The sequence below is a fragment of the Phalaenopsis equestris genome, unplaced genomic scaffold (assembly GCF_001263595.1).
Source record: "Phalaenopsis equestris unplaced genomic scaffold, ASM126359v1 Scaffold000297, whole genome shotgun sequence".
Classification (NCBI taxonomy): Eukaryota; Viridiplantae; Streptophyta; class Magnoliopsida; order Asparagales; family Orchidaceae; genus Phalaenopsis; species Phalaenopsis equestris.
Window position 1 is genome coordinate 1,162,387 of NW_018164739.1, and position 7,507 is coordinate 1,169,893.

The following is a 7,507-nucleotide window of genomic DNA, read 5'->3' on the forward strand; positions in this document are numbered from 1 at the left end:
ATGAAGAATGCCTAAAAGCTTTTAAGTTATTAAAATAGAAACTAATCACTGCACCAATTATAGTTTCACCAAACTGGGAAAAACTTTTTGAATTAATGTGTGATGCTAGTGATTATGCTATTGGAGCTGATTTAGGACAAAGATATGATAAAATTTTTAAATTTATTTACTATGCTAGTAAAACTCTCAATGAAACTCAAATTAATTATACAACAATTGAAAAAGAGTTATTAGCAATAGTATATTCTTTTGATAAATTTAGAACATATTTAATTGGAACTCATTGTATAGTGCATACAGATCATTATGCTATTAAGTATTTAATGAAAAAGAATGATGCTAATATATATTAATTGTATCATGAGTTATACATAAAGAGAAAAATTTAAAAAAAACGCGGAGCAAAAAACATTTTTTATCCGGTTTATTATATAATATTTTATAAATAGTTCCAATTAGCGCGAGCACTTCTTGCTCCGTCGTGCGGGGTTTTGATTTCTGGTTCTGTTGCGCTCCTCGCAGAGGAGGAAAGGGGAGATAAGATGGCAGATTATTGGGCGGAAAGCGATTACGACTACCTCTTCAAAGTGGCGCTGATCTGGATTCGGGGCTGGGCAAGTCGAATCTCCACTCGAGGTTCACAAGAACGAGTTCAAACTTGAATCCAAGTCCACCATCGGGGTAGAGTTCGCTACCATGAGTTTGAATGTTTAGGGTAAGATCATCAAGGCTCAAATATTGGATACAGCTGGCCAGAAAAGGTTAGCTTCTTCTCTACTTATCTCTGTCGATGACTGTTTGAAATTTCCTTATTTTAATGGATTTATTTATTTTAATCGGGATGCGAATTGGCATTATTTGCGCGATAATTTCTGTTCGTAGATGTGTTTTCTTTAGATTTAATTTGTTTTTGGTGATCCGTGGGAAGGGCTGCATCTTATTGATCGGAAAATTTTGTCAACTCGATGTAATTCCATGATAATCTCAAGATTGGATAAGAGGTCATAGGGAGGGAGTTTTTTTCTTTCAAATGCTCCCCGAGCACTAGTAGTCCATAAAAGTGCATTTCTTTAGAATTATTTGTGATAGTTGGAGTTATACTGCTAAAGTGTGACAAATCATTTATAAAAAAATTCATGAAACTATAAATTTTGGTGAAATATTTTGGAGTTAGCCATTTAGTGATAACTTTAACTTTATTATGATTAAGATTGAGTTCAGAAGTGGTAATTATAAATCTTAAGAATATGACCTCTTGACTTTTGAATAAACACTTATTCAGATTCAAGTAAACTAACCTAAAATGAAGGAGGTGTTAGTTTTTATTTAGACTGAATATGATGATATCATCAAAAGAAACCATTGAGAATATGATAAAAATTATTTTAATATTGTGTTCATAACTTACATGAATGTGTATGGTTATTGGATATGTCAAATTGTATCAAATCCACTTAGATAATTTTTTGGGTTTTAAAGGTTCTCTTTATCTTATCTCCCAACCTAATTTTGATATATGGAAATCACTTTTAAATGCTATCCTAGTAAATATGTGGTGCTAGAATTCTAGTCTAGTATGTTATCAAGTTTTAGGATAGGAAATCTATACTTAATATTGATTGTGTTGATAGCTTTCCTATTAGTCTACATCTATGATATATCCTTATTTGGTGTCAATGAAGTAGGGATAACTCATAAACTAATGTATCTTTGGAGATAGCCTTTCTTAAAAGCTCAACAACTTGCTTCTTCAAGTTAGTATGCTCAAATGAGCTCATAATTTAATGTGGGAGATTTAACAACTATAAACTTGAACTAAAATTATGACATATCGTAGGTTTTTCAGAGGAGGAAGCTAATTTGGTGCATTCTTAAGGCAGACTTTTGTATGCATATTAAGTCTGAAAACCACAATAGGTATGCGGGTCTCTAGAATTAAATGCAACCTTCTTTACATGAACATGGTGAAGGAAATATATACTATGAAAATCTTTACAAAAAACTCTTAAATCCAACACTCTCAAAGTTGATATCTCACTCTAAAGTGGACATATTGGCACTATGGCCTCATTAATGTGAGGAATTTTTAGCAGTAGATGGTCCAATCCCAACTAGTGGAATCTAACACATTATTGTTGTGGATGTTTTAGCTTAATGTCTGAGATGGGTTTGTGTGGAGGTGGAGGAGTTGACCTTATTTGAATGGTCTACTAGATAAAGTTTGATAGTTTTGCATTATACATGAATACACTAGTGTTCTCTTTATCATTACATTTATATTAAAGAACTTAGGATTGCCTAATAGTTGTTGGCTATATCCATAAAGAATTTATCATATCACACATGATCCTCACAACTCTCCATTTCTAGATATGTACTAGTGACTAGAAGAGATGTGTGATTCACAAAATTAATTTTAAGGCACTCGAGGTAAGATTTATATTTTAATTTTTTAGCATACGTGTATGACTGGATATCATATTCATGCCATTTCTCCCATTTATGATTAGCATGATTTCCTATCGTTGTTTGTAGCATACATGCTAAATATATTTTCTTACTCAAATATTTTGTTTCATTTTCTTTAACAACTAGACATTTCATAACACCAACTTGAGGCTCATCAACGCCTCTTAGATCATTATTATAAAGAGAGGTATCATTTATAATCTTCTCTAAATTTTCTTTATTGTGATCACCTATCACCTCTAAAATTAAGTTTTAGCATTTGTATTGATGTTGCATATGCCCTTTCATATTGCATCTATAGAATGTGATCTCCATATTATTTGTAGAGGTGGACTCATAGGGGTTTTAGTGCTTTGAGCACTTATGGATTGATGATTAGATCTAATAGTATACCCATAAGTAGTACATGTAATAGATTGAGTTCTAGTTGTAGTGATAGATGTGAACATTTTTTGCTCAATGAGCAAAGCATAGTGAGATGCGTCCTTAAGGGTTTTAGGATCATGAATTATACTTTCTTTATAATTTCATTCTTGGACCAATAAAGGATATTGGTAAGCTATTGATTATCATAAAATTATTGTGCTCATTCCTCAAAAATATTTAGTTAATCCATGATAAGCATACTTTATTTTCTAGAAGTTATTTGTTGTCCATGAAATTTTTTATCATATTGCTTAGAACATCGCTTAGATTTTAACATTTCCTTCGTCACTACTATAGATAGTTTTTTCTCTCTTATTTCTCTTTCTTTGCCAAATTATTAGATAAATATTTTTTTTGGCAAAATGACAATCCAATAATCATCCATCATATACTAAAAAAATTCATCCATTTTGCTAAGCCAATTTAAAAATTACTTGGGATCATGAATCCCATCAAAGATTGGGCACACTACCTTAATATTTTTTAGTGAGTTTATTTAACTCATCCCCATTTCGTTATCGGTTTTCACCCCTAATTCATTCCTAATACCTTGGGGTGCACTTGGAGGATGATTTTCACCTAATGAAATGTTTTTACGAGGGATGGTTGAGTAGGTCCTTAAGGTTGATTTTATGACCTTATATTTTGAATTGAGTCATCAAAATTTTTAATATTTGCATTTTATTTTTTATCTGTAGAATTTATGTGCTTGCTATAACCTTTTTTTGTTCATTTGATTTAACAATAACTCCTCTGCAAGTTTGGCCAATTTAATACAAGTACGCTTGATTACAAGTAAACTATATGGATTTTGCTAGTTGATCATGAAATTCACAATTAAAGTAATTAAAATAATTTAACAAATTCACTAACTCACATAAATATAGATCAATCAAGTAACATGGGTAAACATAGATCAAAGGGTAATCAACAAGGCTTGCCAATTATTTGGTTTATCATATTATTTTCATAGAATTGACAAAAGACGTTTGCAAACTTACCATCTTAATATGAACACATACGTCATAACAAGGAAATAATATAGTGAATGACGTTGCAAGTGAAGTAATTTCCTTTTGCAAGCTTGCCTTCTTACTAATTGTATCCTCTCTCTCTCTCTCTTAGAGTGTTATGATATTAATAATGATAGCGGGCTATGACAGTTGGCCAAGGGTGCTAGGATTTTGTTTTGTGAATTAAATAAAGAGTGTGTGGAGTGGTGATGGTCCAAGGTTAGGTTTTAAGCCAATGTAATTGGTTTGGTGCATGGGTTCATAAATCCTATAAACTCCAAGAATGTGAGTTTAGTGAAGTTAATAGAGTGATGTTGGGTTTGTGGGAAGAGTTTAGCATTTTTGAATTATCGTTTATATGATGGATGAGGGGGCTCGTGTGTGTGTTTGGATGATGAAGAAAAAGTGAGGGAGATGTAGGAGGTGATTATGTAGTGAGTATAAAGCATAGAAGAAGTAAATTAAAATCAGCCACACCAAGTTTCTTGGCCACCAAGCCAAAGAAGGGAAGAGGATTAAATAACCTTCAAATTTTTGTTCCAAATCACCAATAATTCTTCATTTCATTTCAAAATAAATAATATATCTCTTTCTTACTGGTTGTAGCATTAAAAATTTGAAATTCTTGGAGTGGAGTGTGGGTTGGTTCCACCAAAACAGGTGATGGTTGGAGTAGTATTGAGTCATAGGTGTGTGGGCCCTTGTTTTATGGATAGTTTATTGATTTGGCTCCTTAGAAGGAGGATGTTGAGCAACAACCCACCAACATCCCTTGCCATATGTAATGAAGGGAATGAGCCATTGGTGGTATATTTCTTCATTAAATTACAAGAAAATTTCCTTGGCCGACCACTACCTTGATCGCTGCTTGATCAAGGTCCCTTCCTCATTATGATAGTCAATTCCATGCTTTTTAAAGGATCTATTTGATTTGTTCTCTTACGTGACTACATATTAGAATATTAAAACACCTTGATGTTACTAATAAATATATTGTAAATTGTTTGCATAAACTGCACATACAACAATACGACATTTAACATAGAAATAACGAGACCATTAATCTCATTTTATTTTTTTGCCATCGACCTAGTAACATGCCTACGTTGCACTGCATCAGTGTACCATAACGAATCATGAATGCCAGAGTAAAAACAACCACACATAATTCTTAAAAATTTATATGGTTCAACTTCTACCTAGCTTCAGTTTATGGAAGAGGAGAGGTTCTAATCTATAGAAACACATAAAAGCTACAAATATGGTGTTCAAAATAAAGATACTTTTATTTCTTGAAACCAGTGTAATTAAAGCATACTTTAGTCACAAAACAAAGCGATACATTGGCCCGACACATTGCTCACCAGCAAATTGTGTCATGATGCTTTGCTGTGTCACATTGTAGCGATAATAAAAATTTGGTTCAAGTTTCATAGTTTGGCTTAGCATATATCACAATAACTAGATTGGTTGCCTCTCACTATTTCTTCTAGTAATTTAGCTGTTGTTCATTAATTCTTCATTGTTACCTGCTGAAAGTAGTCTCTATCGGTGATTCTTGTCATTGTTGCTTGCTCACTAGTTTATGCGTTTTGTTAATTTTCGTTATTGATTCTAGCAACTTCTCGCCCTTAAGTTTCTCAAGAATGTATCTATATTCATATTCATACATTCTTTCTCGCTTCATACCTCCTCCACTTGATTTCTAGCTGATTGTTTAATTTTACAATCACTTTTTATTTTTAAGTATTCTTTCATCACGCCATTATTTATGTTACCAATATTTTTTTTTTCACTTTTAAAATGCTATTTAACATATTTGTTGAGGATTGTATCATGATGTGTTTTCAGCTTGACTAATTAAATAACTACATAGCTTATGTACATAAATTATATATCAGGCATGAACAGCTTATGTATATAAATTATATATCAGTCATGAACATCTTATACATAAAAGTTTTCACATTGTAGAAGAAACTCTTGCGCATTGTACTTAGCTTAGTGCTTTGAAAATCAAGTAGACCCATACAAAAACAAAAACAAAACCCAAAAAATCTCACATATAAGATGATTACTTCTTACCAAGACAAAGCCGATTAGAATAGTAGATGATGTTGCTTGCTAATGTTGTAATCATATAATGAAGCCATTAAAAGTAAATTAGAACTAAGAGATCTTCACTACTGTACTGAGAAAGGAAAGATACGAGATTACTATCCCTTGCTATCTTATATTTACTGTCCTGTAGTATCTCTTATTTAATGTAACATGGTATCAGAATCTCTTTGTCGCTCAACTCTACTATTTTATTTTTCACTAACCTGCTGTTGCTTCTCACTACTTCCCTTCTTTAAGTTCCGGTTCTTTGTGCTTGCTTCATGAACGATTCAATTAGTTCCTTGTCTACTAGATACACACTACTCTACTAACGGGTAACACTGTCATTCCTCAGCTAAAATTTTTTTACGGCAACCATAAAAAATGTTACTAATATTCTATTAATCACTGAAAATCATCTCCTCTGGAGATTGCTAGTACTCGAGATACTTTGTGCCAACAGTATTGAAGGGTACTTGGATGGATCTGTGCCATATCCAGCTTGCCAAGTTAACTGATTGTAGTAGCAATATAATCCCAAATCCTCTGTTCTCTACTTGGATGTTAATTGTTAAAAATTTAGCTTCTGCTTTGTTTTCTAGCATTTCCGCACTTCTATTATATTATGTTCCTAATCTTGAGTCATGTGCTGAAATTTGGAGCACTATTGATCTATGATTGTAATCCAGTAATCCATCAATCTATCCTATGTTTTATAGCTGAAGAATGAATTAGATCACATACCCATAAAAGATCAGTAGATGACCCCCTACAGGGGTGTGCAGTCGGTAGATTCAAATTAGATTAGTTATCAAATTTATTAAACCAATTGAATCAAATAAAGTTCTATGTAAAACTGTACCAATCAAATCGTAAGTAGAACTGAACCATAATATAGTTTGATTTAACCAAAGTTTGGTCAAACTCTGATAATGAATAAACTGTGCAGGTATCGAGCCATCACAAGTGCTTATTATTGTGGAGCTTTGGTTGTGTTCCTAGTTTACGACGTCACCCGTCGCATCATATTCGAGAACATCGAACGTTGGCTGAAGGAGCTCAAAGAGCACACAGATCCTAACATTGTCGTTATGCTCATCGGTTACAAGTCGGACCTTCGCCATCTTATAGCCGTCCCAACTGAAGATGGTAAAAAATTGGTGGAGAGGGAGTCACTCTTCTTCATGGAGACATCTGCTCTCGAATTGACTAATGTCGAAAATGCCTTTTCTGAGGCATTGACTCAAATATACCGAATTGTTAGCAGAAAGGCGGTTGAGACTGGAGATGATGCAGTATCTGTTGAAAATCTTGCAGGAATGGATATTAGTGATGACTCTTCTGCAGTGAAGAGATTTGGCTGCTGTCCTTATTAGTTAGATTGAAGTGCTTTTATATCTTGTAGGTGATTCCTTTTTTCTACATGTAAAAAAATAAGTTTTTGTTCATTGCATTGTAATCCTTTGTTTGTTTGATGAAGTTTTCCTTGGTTATTCCGT

The 7,507-nt window shown here is 32.9% G+C and overlaps 1 pseudogene; it reads left to right on the plus strand.

Annotated features, from left to right (window-relative positions):
* Positions 1–489: 489 nt before the first annotated feature.
* LOC110025335 lies at positions 490–7,507 on the plus strand (annotated as a pseudogene).